Source organism: Manis javanica, chromosome 14, assembly GCF_040802235.1.
Source record: "Manis javanica isolate MJ-LG chromosome 14, MJ_LKY, whole genome shotgun sequence".
Taxonomy (NCBI): Eukaryota; Metazoa; Chordata; class Mammalia; order Pholidota; family Manidae; genus Manis; species Manis javanica.
Genome location: NC_133169.1, coordinates 64,941,353 through 64,952,066, shown reverse-complemented (window position 1 = coordinate 64,952,066; position 10,714 = coordinate 64,941,353). Strand labels below are relative to the sequence as shown.

General features: G+C 38.6%; 1 pseudogene; it reads left to right on the top strand.

Annotated features, from left to right (window-relative positions):
* Positions 1–8,150: 8,150 nt before the first annotated feature.
* LOC108388506 (olfactory receptor 6F1-like) lies at positions 8,151–9,110 on the top strand (annotated as a pseudogene).
* The last annotated feature ends 1,604 nt before the right edge of the window (positions 9,111–10,714 follow it).

Sequence of the window (10,714 nt, the reverse complement as noted above, 5' to 3'; positions counted from 1 at the left end):
ACAAATTAATCAGATAGGACTTTAGAAATAGTTACATAGACTTACACTGAACTTTTTCTAATGGGCTACGAAAATTTAATAAGGAAAGGATTATAAAATGGTGTAGAAAAACAGTATAGGAAAAATATAGAATCTCATGTTATTTCATGACATACACAAACTCACTAGAAAAAGATGATAGACCTAAATATAAGATGTAAAACTACATTTTACTGAAGAAAACAGAGAAAACTGTCTTAAAAAATTGGAACAGTATAAGAAGTCTTATATGACACATGCCAAAAATCATAAACCATGAAATATGAAAAATACAAATGATAATAGAGATAAATCTCAGTGAAATTTAAACTCTTACTGTTTAGAAATCATTGCTAAGTCTAGGGAAAATCAAGTAAAAAATTGGGATAAAAATACACACACACATATAATAAAAAATAAATATATGAGAATAAACTATCCAATTTAAAATGCCAGCATTTGAACACTTGACAAAAAATGTCATAAGATTGGCCAGTGAACACATGAAAACATGCGCACTGTCATTAGTTGTAAGAAAAGCACAAACTGAGACATTAAATACAATACATACCCATCAGAATAGCTTAAATTAAAGAGGAACAGTATTAAGTGTTGGTGTATACATGGACAGTGTGGCACTTGTCACTCCTCAATGGAATATAAAGTGTTCCAAAAAACCTGGCTATTTTGGTAATAATTTCTTACTAAGTTTAATACTTAACACTATACATACAAATTATGATCTCAGCTATTTATTCAAGCATTAGCAAGCATATCTTCATACAAGGATTTTTATGTGCAAGGTTCAGTGTAGTTTCATCCTTAATAACTCCAAATGGGAAACAATCTAAACATTTAGAGGTAAGAGTGGTGTCTTCACCCCTGGAGATGGCAGAGGAGTCATCAGAAGGGGAAGAGGGGATAGGGCGAGGGGCTGATCTGTTGCTGAGGTCACGGCCCAAGGCACCAACCTCTCCGATATTAAAGTTCTGTGGGTTTTACTTAAAAAAATAAAAACACAACTGTGGGCCCTTCAGGGGGAGGGGCTGCCTCCTCCCCAGGATGTGGAGCTCTCCATGCTCCACCCCTATACCCAGGATGAGCTGGTGGTCATGAGCATCTGGTATAGGCAGAAGCCATTGGAATCTCTGCCTACATGGCTTTTACATCTCTGGGATATGCAGGTGGAAAACATTGTTATGTCAGGTACTGAGATGAGTAGACTGGCTTCCCTGACAACACATCCTTCCTTCTGGCAACAGTTGTAAAGTGCCCATCACACCTCAGGGAATCAGGCACTTCTGGATTGACTGGCAGTAGCCATCAGGGCATTTTGACCTAATCAGTGTGATTTACAATATTCACCCACTGACTGGAAAATGTATGCGCAGCTACAGCAGGTGTTATGGGAGATGGGCATGAAAAATATCATCTATAATATGGACACTCAGCGCCCCAGTGAAGATTTGTTCACTGTGGGAATGAGAAATACGGTGCTCCATATAGCTCCCCCATCTCTCCTTGGGTCCCTAGTGACTATTCTTGCCCTCCACATAAAGCAACCCATAAATGAGGCTACTCATACTTTAGCATATCTGGGGGAGGTTGAAACAATAACAAATGGAAGGAAGTACAGGCTACAACTGAAAGGAGAGGTGCAAAGGGCCCCGTGAATATCTCAAACTCAGATGTGGGTTGATTTGATAAAGTCTGGGATAGTGAAAGAAAAACTTGATGGGCATCCCAATAAGATGATATCATAACTGTGGGAAAAACTAAGCCAGAGCAACAGTTCCACCCACTGAGGTCCAAGACGTGGAAGTGAGAGGCAAAGACCCATGCTCGGACTGTGTCCCTGCAGGACTTCCAAGGGGAGAGTACTAAGGCTCTGCCTGGACCCTCACCACCACAGGATGATGATTGGGTATTGCCATACATGCCTTGAGTGTAATGGACTCATCAAGGCCCTATGAGCTAGATGTTCATGTAAATGAAGATGGTTATGGATGGGACCTTTGGTAGCAGCTTGAACTAATCTGCCAACCTATTGCATTCTGGACACAATGATGGAAAGGAGCAGAAATCTGGTATACTTTGACAGTGAAGCAACTGGATGCTGGGTACCATGCCTTTTTGACTGTGGAGCCCATCACCAGAACAACTCTGACCTAGGTAAAAACCACCTATCCCATTGCAGGGTGGGTGTAAGACTGGACCCAAAGGCCATGGAGTGGTGTGGCACAGATGCTTACACTAGCAAAATGGGACATATATTCACAATAGATTAACATACTTTCCAATAGCCCCTTAAGTGGAGAACTCCAATGATTATTGTGGCCAGTGATGTTTACCAGTGGAAAAGCAGGAAGAGCTTGCTTTTGAGCCATTGGTAGCCAAGAGTGCTTATCAGGAGGGAAAAGCCCCTATATCTGAAGATGCTTAGTATACAGACAGCTCCAGTTGCGGGCAGTCACGAAAGTGGAGGGCCATGGCTTTCCTTCCTAAGACTGAGACAATATGGATGGGGGATGGAGAGGGGAAGAGCAGACAATGGGCTGAGTTGCAGGCAGTATGGCTCATGATCACCCAGGAGCCTTCCCCTATAGTTGTCTGCACTGACAGCTGGGCATCTATTGGGGCTTGACCCTGTGCCTACCAACATGATACCATGCCACTGAATGGTTGGTCAATCGCCCTTTTGGGGGCAACGGCTGTGGCAAAACCCTACGGGTCTTTGCTCAGACTAAGACAATTACCACATATCATGTGACTGGCCATTTGCCTTTTACATTCCAGAGAATTATGAAGCAATCACATTGGTCCAGGAGAACAGGCTAGAAGGAAAGCCTGCCTCTGATGGAGCCCAAATGGTTACATCAGTGTTATTGCACATGAGGCAAAAGACAAGGTGGGCTGTGGCCTGTCAGTAGGGCTTAACATTGACATTTGAAGAAGTCAGAAGAGCCTGGAAGGAGTGCCTTGTGTGTACTAAGAGGGACTTATGCTGAGTCCTGCAGCAACATGGGACAATAGCAAGGGGGCCAATACCCCTTGTGAGGTGACAGATAGACTATACTGGGCATCTGCACATACGAGAAAGATATCGGTATACCATGACTTGTGTGGACACAGCTACTGGACTCCTGTTGCTTTTCCTGCATGTTGTACAGATCAGCAAACCAACAAGAGGGACCCAGAGCATCTCTTTGCAGCCTATGGCAGGCCACAGGTGATTGAGAGCGATTAAGGTATCCACATTCTTCCACATGCATTACAAGAATGAGTATAGCAATTAGGAATAAAACTGAAGTTTCAGGTACCATATAACCCTACTGGGGCAGGAATGATAGAGAGGTACAATTTTTTGTTGAAATCTGGCCTGAAGTTGGGCACTAATAGTCTACAAGGCTGGTCAGTTCACTTATGGATGATGATACGACATTTGAATGAAAAGCCCCAGAAAAGAGCCTCGAACCCTGTGGATGTGCTAACACACAGTGATGCCTCTCCTACACATGTATGTGCAAACCAAAGAGGAATAACTGAAGCCAGGATATGACCAGCAGAGCACCATCCTGCTTCCAGCCCCAACTGGTTTAAACCCTGGAGACTCTGTTGAGTGGACATGGCCCTGCACATTCCAACACACAGACCAGTGATGGCTGGCCCTTCTGGCAACTTGGGGAAAAGCCCTGGAAGCTGGCCTTGTGAATGTACCAGGAGTAACAGGAGAGTGGACCCCAAAGATCATGGTAGTATACCCAAAGTGTCTGGGGAGTAAGAGCTACTTACCCAGAAGTTTTGTTTTATCTTTATGATCAGGGCATGTACCTCCTGTAGCCCCATATAATGACCCATCTGTAACTCCCACAGGGAGGGGGTGAAAGTCTGGTGTACCAGACCAGGATGAGATCCCATTCCTGCCAGTGTCCTCTCACAGGACCACTCTCTTGCATACATCCTAACAGATGGACAAGATTTGCCTATGCTGGTGTCATTAAAACATGTATCTTATTGCCCTTAAGGTTATTTTCTTCTGCATTCCCCTTGACTGGATGTGCCCATTGGCTGCAGTTGCTACATGATGATTGCTCTGAACTCCTTTAGCTACTGGCGCCTGTAGTATGGATGAGCTATGGACTTAATCTGCATAGGACTTTGAACCTAGCTGAATCCTCCTGCTTGAGGATTTTCATGATTTTATTGCTGTTGTTATTGCATGTTATGAGTCTGGTTACAGTCCTCCAGTTTTCTCACACAGGGGCCATTGTGGAAGATGAGGATCGAGTATATTGTGAGGTGAGATTTCTGGAGGGGTGGGCTGTGGGTAAAATTTCAATATTTCCAGACTCTCTGGCCTGGCATTAGTGCATCTCCATATCAATAGGTGTTTCCAGGCTGTGGAGAGAAGTAGATTATCTCCATACCAATAAGTGATCACAAGAGTGAGGCCACATCTTTACTGGAGAGTTTGAGTTGGGTCAGTTGCAGCCCTGTTGGGAGAGACACTGGTGACCAGAAGTGGACTACCACTTGTAAGCAATAAACAGGTTTATCCCACATTATTTTTCCCTTTGACTGATTTTGCCATCAAATGTAATTTGTTCTGTGCTGGGAACATATTTCCCCCCCAGAGTTACAGTGACAAAACAGAAAGCAGCAATTTCTTGTGTCTAAGTGGAGAAAATAATTGAATGCATGGGTCAAGAGGACACGTTCTGAGAGCTCCATTTCTTGATTGCAATTGTGGTTACATTTGAATACATTTATCAAAACTCAAACTCTATTCTTATAACAACTGTATCTTAGAGTATGCAGTTATAGCTCAAAAAGTTCATTTTAAAAATTATCTTCTATTGTCTTAAGATAGTGATTCTTAGTGGGACCACTATTAATACCTTTGGTAGGGCATTTGACAACTCTAAATAATTAGCATTCTTCATGCTCATATTAAATCATGCCACCAATATCCCATGTTACTTTCAACAAGCTACCTCTGTGTAGTTTCAGATAAATACCTCCTGGTACTTCCTACTTTCTCAGTGTTAACAATTGATTTATAGTTTATTTCTTTAATGCTTAAATGTTTGATCTGCTTGACTTTTATTCATAAGGATTTATTTTTAAAATATTTACATATGGGCTAATTTTCACAAACCATGTATTTAAGAAAATATTTTCCTTGGCAACATGAACTTAATGTGAACAAGCTCACACTTATATTCTAAGTTCTCTTTTTGCCATTCATATGTAGGAATAATTTAGATTTATCTTATTCAGACACATACATTTCCATTTTTTCCTTCTTTTGTTCTTGTAGATTGTCAGTCTTTCATACCCTCTATGCATATTTACTATGCTGCTATAACAATTGTGTGTGTGTGTGTGTGTGTGTGTGTGTGTGTGTGTGTGTGTGAAATGACTTAACTTTGGTATCTACTCAGTTGAGCAGTGTTGTTTTCCACATATTCTTGGTAAATATTGAGAGTTGAGGTTTTTGGTATGAAGAGAATGTCACACGAGCATTGTTTTGTTTTGCATGTTTAGTAGTGCTGTCACTATAAAGGATGTGTTTTAAGTACTGATCCAGTGTGTGCTTTGTATGCTAGGCAGTGTGATCTTCTGGGTATGCTTCTTATGGATGAAATATTGAAGGGTGCGATTTGTATACATGAATGACAGGTGATTGCCATGGGCAGTGGCATTATAAAGCCAATTAGGAGACTATTCCTTCAGTTCCTGTAGAAACATTTCTGCTGCTTCCCACACTTCCTTTGTTCTTTCTTTATTGCTAATGTGAGACTACTATGACTCTCATCTCAGGAAAATCTTCAGGGAAACTTTGTGGATGCCCCACGTTGAAAGGCAAGTCACCAAGGCCCCTTGCTGAACACATAACAGTAATTCCCACAAGGGGGATCTCATACCTGGACTTTCTTTACATCCTGCTCACAAGGAAAAAAGCTTTTTTAAAAAAAGAAGTGGAATTCATGTTTATCTATAACACAGATGGTCGGCGAGAGCCAATGACATAGCAGTGAAGAGATGATTTGTTTCTTCTCTTTATGGTCCAATTGAATGTAGTGTCCTTTAATACTGTAACCTTCTGAGAGGAAAGCTTAAAGAAAATTTAATAACATTCCATTCCTGAAAAATAACCAAAGAGAGTACAGGCTGTGGGTATATCTGGGGGATATAATCCATGTTTCTACCTGGGTAGAAAATAATGGAGCTACGTGATAGTACTTTTATAATTTGGATCCTTCTGTAATCACATGTAATATACCTTTGGCATGTCCAGTTCCCTTCAAAGTTAATATATATTTAAAGAGGGTAGAACCTTATTTTTGCTAAAGGCAGAATTAGACATAATATCTTTAAGAAAAATAAATGTTCTCTTTGACATGATGTTGACCTGATTGTTGCCAAAAATCTACTGCTATTTTTTTTCAAATTGCTGAATTTGCTTTGGTACTGCCAGCAGAAAGAGAGCCATGCAATACCCTTTTCATAAAAGCAATGTAGAAACCTTGAAACATTTATAGTAAAGTGACAATATGAATTGTAATATTTGTCTTATGGAATCAGGAAATATGTTTTTAAATATTGCTCTCAATTCTTTCATACAAATAGTTTTCTTAAATTGATAAATTCTATGTGTTCGCTAGTCATAATATTTTTAAAAATACTTTGAATAGTTATAAACCCTGAAAAAAAGTGCATGTTATATTATGTTAGAGTAAACACCAAAAGTAGCATTTTTAGGAAATTAAAATCTGCAGGTTGATGTAGTGGAGCAAATAAAATGTCTCCTGATCATACTGATGTTACTTTAACCACATCTAATAATTTTTAAGACATATATATCTTGAAAATTTCTCTTCTGTATCAGCAGTACACTACATTGTACCATTAACACTGTGACTTAAAACATATAAGTATTTTTAAATAGAGTTTTATGGTTCAAAATTCCCATAAAGTTTTGCTCACAGAAATACATATATATGAACACAATTGTCTCTACATATCACTCAACATATTTTTATTGTGATATAGGATATATCAAGTCAGTATCTTTATGTCAAATAATTTTTTGAAATATTAAAATTATATTTTACATATACAAGAAAGCTTTTATTATGAGCCTTAAGAATTTTTTTCTGCTATAATTTGCATTTATCATCTTGATACTTGGCACTAAAGCACATGTATACCTGATTGTACCCATTGGAATCCTTTTCTCTTTAAGTACAAGATTTCTAATTATTTATTATTGTGGTAACTGAACAGAACAACAGTTTGCAATATTATAAAGTTAATATATTATAAACACTTAAATATTTGGAAAGTGGGTAGATCTTATGTTCTGTTCTTTCACAGTAACCAAGATATAGAAACCGCCTCACTGTCTGTGAAAGTTTATTTGTTTGACTATTTCTCCTAAATGTAGGAAAAGAGATGAATGCAATGATTCTAAAAGCAAACAAACCAAAGATTAGGAATGTTAATATTTATAAACAAAATATTTTCCATATAGATTTTAAATCCTACTCTGTGCTACTGTTTTCTGGAGACAGTGTTTGCTCATGTCCCAATCTCCCACCAAACCATAATTGATGGAATAAATTAGGGATCTTGAAGATAAAATTGTAAAAAACATTCTGTGTTGATTAGCAAATAAGTATGTCCTAGAATCTCCATTCTGTGAGGCACAACAACTCCCATGCTCTTCTGGCTTCGGAAATGAGTTGTCTACATATTTCATCACCATCCTCTAGTCTCCAGGAAGTAAATTCCTCAGTGATGGGACAATAACAGAAACATATTTTATTTATTGGTGTGGACTCACCATTAAAATCAACCTGATGAGTTCAAAACCTGCCCCGCCATTTAAAGTGACATGAGTGTAGGAATATCACTCCCACAGTTTCTTCATTTGAAGTTTTATATTATTTGAATATTTGCCATTAAGGTTTCTTTTCTAAATTGAGTGAGCTAATCCATGTGTAAATTTTAATTTTTACTAATACTAGACGTCTATGATCATCATTAAAAAAATGATTACAAATGTATCCCATTCTTGCTCATCTATTATCCGAGCTTTGTTGGTTCCATATCGGAGAGGATGAGCTATGGAGGTGACAGACCAGACCACAGTGACTGAGTTCATTTTTCTCGGGTTTCCTGGTATACTCTACCTGAGACTCACATTGTTTGTGATGTTTCTCACTGTGTATCTGCTGTCCCTCATGGCAAACACCCTCATCATATTCACTGTTGTAATGGAGCCCACACTCCAGACGCCCATGTACATTTTCTTAGGAAATCTGTCCTTCCTGGAGATCTGGTACACCACAGTCACAGTACCCAAACTGCTAGCCACCTGCCTGTCACGGGGTGTCACCGTCTCTGTGTCTGGCTGTGTATCCCAGTACTACTTCTTTTTCTCCATGGGAGCTACCGAGTGCACCCTCCTGGCAGTGATGGCCTATGACCGGTAACTGGCCATCTGCAACCCTCTATGATACTCAGTGCTCATGAGGATCCCAGTGTGCCTGCAGTTCTCTGCTGGATCTTGGATTGGGGGCTTCATTGCCCCTCTTCTATCTACCATACTTATCTCTCATCTGAACTTCTGTGGCCCCCAGAAGATCAACCATTTCTTTTGTGACTCAGACCCCATTTTTAAACTCTCTTGCTCAGATACATTCTTGGTGGAGGCCTTGAGCTACACATGTAGCTCTGTTGTGATTCTCAGTCCTTTTTTTCTCACCATGTCTTCCTATGGACACATTGTGGTTACAGTAGTCAGAATGTCTTCCCAGGAAGCTTGGAGAAAAGCTTTTTCCACCTGTGCCTCCCACCTCACTGTGGTCAGCATCTATTATGGCACCATCATCTTTGCCTATGTCCACTCCCCTTCCAAGTACAACTTCACCATTGGTAAAGTGGTCTCTGTGTTCTACTGTGTGGTCACCCCATTGGTAAATCCTCTCATATACACTCTGAGAAACAAAGATGTGAAGAAAGCCTTCAGAAAGTTTCTAGTACAAAATAGATTGCCCATGCAGGGAATTTGGGAGACCAACTAAAATAAGTAGTTTAGAATGGATTCCCATACCACATTTGCAAACAGTAAGTATTGAAAAGTACATTAGGAAACTGATACCACCTATTACAGACACTTCTCTCACTTTTCATATTGATTTGTATTTTCTGAAATAGTTATCCTATAATTAATGTATTTAAGAATGTTTTAGCTTAATGCCAAAGTTAAAAGTTTCCAGTCCATAAATCATTCAGAATAGGTAAGAAGGCTGGTTCAGAGCCATATAATATTTCAGTTAAATGTTCCAATAATATGTACCTTAACAGTAACTATGGGTCAAAATTGTCCCTGTTAAAGAAAGAAGTGTTTTAATTCCATCTGGTAAATGGATTAATATAAATTTGTCAGTATGTATATTAAAAAACACATGATGATTCAGTATTATTCCAAGGCATTGATTGACATTTAATTATGAATATAAACATAAAAATTAAATTAGAAACTAGAAATTACTCTCTAATTACAATTTTTCTGAGTAATGTAACTGAATTTGAGAATATTAGTAAATGTAACAAGGTCAATAATTCGAGGGGGAGAAAATGGGAAAAGTTTGAACTGGACAGTACAAGAATTGGATATCTAACATGGAAAAGCATGCATCAACTCTCTTAGATTTTAATATAATAGTCAAAGACACTCATTTTACTATATACTAATTCAATTCAGAGTAACAGGCACAAAAAATATAGACAAGTACTTTTCCATTATTGTGTACCACTCTCCCATGTGAATAAACAAGTTCTATAATTTACAGTACAGTTGAGAATCTACAGGTATGGTAAAGGTGATGGAAGAAAAGGTATCATCAAAGCTTTTTAAGTATGAATTTTCCACTAGAGTGCCTCACAAAGTCTCCCTATTCAACATATGGCCAGTCGATGAGCACAATCAGAATAATCTAGGAAGTTTAGAGAATGAGAATTTACATAGTTACAAGATACGGAGTTGATTGATTTGATATGCATATAAAATCATGAAAAAAATACTACTTTAAAGAGGGATTACTCCCTGATAGGATAAAACTAACTGTTAATCAACGATTAATGCATGCTTTAAATATCCTTAATTTAGATCATTTAAAGGGTGTCAGATGATCAGCTATGGAAGTACATTTATCTGATAATATTCCTTTCTCTAAAGAAAAAAAAAAGCAGTTCCTGTGTGGTGATCTCCCATAAGTTCTTCACAATGATATAAAGGGCATATCAAAGGGTGAGCAAAGGGTTTGTTTGTGTTTATACAGAGGATCAAAGCCTAATTAGGCTTGCCAGAAAACAAATTAAGATACGATATGCAGAAGAAATTCCAAAATCAACATCCTTTGGAAGAGTCATTCCAGAAGATGAACATCAAAAAACTTCAACAAAGATCCTGACGCTGTTGCAGTTATAGCTGCATTCATCCGACCAGTTCCTGGACTTGCCATTGGAATGAAGAAGGAGATATCCAAACTGGCCTGTGCATACAGTAAAAAACACCTTTGACTGGATCTATACTGTTGGAACTCAACCCAGAATTAGGAGAAGTGGAAGTTGCAGTGCTCCAAAATCTTGAGATACAGACTATCTACTGTTAAAAGAACATATG